Genomic DNA, 1,861 nt, shown 5'->3' with positions numbered 1-1,861 from the left:
CTTTTGTTAATGCAGAGTGGTGGAGTGTGTGTGGAGCTTCGGGAAATGAAGAGGTGAAACGAGAAGAGGAGGGGTGAACCCGTCAGTAGAGGAAGTCTTCCATTCATATGGTCTTGTACTGCTTGTCTGGGTGTGGGTCAATCCCACAGCACATGCATTCAGAGGTGGACTCACAGATCATCACTTCCACATGGCTGCACACAGTGAATAAGGCAGAGAGGGTGTGATATCAGTGGGAGTAAGATGGTGATGGAAGTAAAGACGAGGGCAAGTATCTTAAAATGGATGTTACACTTCAGTCATATATACAGGGGTGTTATTTAAGTTCTATTTTTAAAAATCAATATGTGCTATACTATAAAACATTATCTGTAAAAATGCAAAAATATATAACTATTTAGAATATTACAAAATCGTTAAGAATCAGGTCAGTAAATTCATGCAGAGTTTTTTTTTTGTCAGATTTGCTTAAAAATGGCTGAAATCATTATTAAACTAGGGAAGGGATCTCTTGATCCACTTCTTTTAAAAACTGGAGGTATTAGTTGCAATGCTAGCATGTTAACACTCACAATGACAATACTAACATGTTGATGTTTTACAGATATAAGGTTTACAGTGCTCACAACCTTAGTTTAGCATGTTCACGTTTGCTGATTAGTGCTAAACATCAACAACATCATACACCTGAGTGTGATAGGAGTGTCATTAGTTTTGCAGGTATTTGGTCATAAACCAAGGAGTCTGACAAATTAAAATGTTGACCTGATTGGTGGGGGTTCAGAACATGCTGGGAGTCATGAAAATAAAAAATAGTTTTGGGGAAAAAGTGGAGATAAATAGAAAAGCAATGCACTAAAAAAGTACATCTACTGTATGCTGTAGGGCTCACCATCAATTTTTATTTCAGATACTTATTTGTTCAGATTGAGATTTCCCTGAAAAGAAAGCACAGACACTCTAACACCAAGCTAACATGATGGTAAGTAATGTAACTATGTATGAGTGGAGGTTCATATAATGCAGTAAAATTGTTGCAGAAGACTGTGGAGCACAGAGGTAATCTGTCCTCCTGAAGGACTGACCACATCTCAGCTCTGCTGTGCAGAGAGAGGAGTTGGACAAGAGCATGAGAGAGAATTGTTCACGCTGAGAGTGACCAGGCAATTTCTCTTCATGTCTGGTTACACATCAATAGGGTACTTCACATCCATAATGCACTGCAGGTCCAGAGACACACACCTCTCTGGGCTCTGATGCTACACTTCCTTTCTGAGTCACGTACATGGCATCCTGAATGTATCCTCTGGACCACAGCCAAGGCTACACACACACACACACACACACACACACACACATATACACATACCCAAATCACATGGCCTCTCACATCTCAAACTTGCCATCAGACACCCTGTCATGCTCCACACTGTATGTCCTGCTGAGGCTTCTGTCAGCCGCGACTGACAGGATGACAGGGGGACGCTGTTATGAGTCATGCCTGGACTGGTGGCCTCACAGCTGGGTACCTCCAGCACCACACCTGGCCAGCCACACCAACCAAACCAGGCGCTGACAGAGAGACAGAGAGGAAGATGAGTATCACCCACATAGAGAGGCTCAGATTTAAAAGAGATTATTCAAGATGGAAGGAGGGTGATGAATATGGATGTGTGACAGTCAGTCAGACTTAAACAGCTTGTAAGGTGATACCTGTGTAATAAGGAGCGATCTGCAGGCAATGCACGTGCAGCAACAAACCAATGACAGAAAAAGGACACAAGTGAAAAGTTTGTTTGAGGAGGTAATTTGGTTGGAGCTTTTTGTTGCAGACCTTTGGATTAGAGGAATGTTCAGTAAA

The sequence above is a fragment of the Monopterus albus genome, unplaced genomic scaffold (assembly GCF_001952655.1).
Source record: "Monopterus albus unplaced genomic scaffold, M_albus_1.0 scaffold298.1, whole genome shotgun sequence".
Classification (NCBI taxonomy): domain Eukaryota; kingdom Metazoa; phylum Chordata; class Actinopteri; order Synbranchiformes; family Synbranchidae; genus Monopterus; species Monopterus albus.
This window is presented reverse-complemented; position numbering follows the sequence as displayed.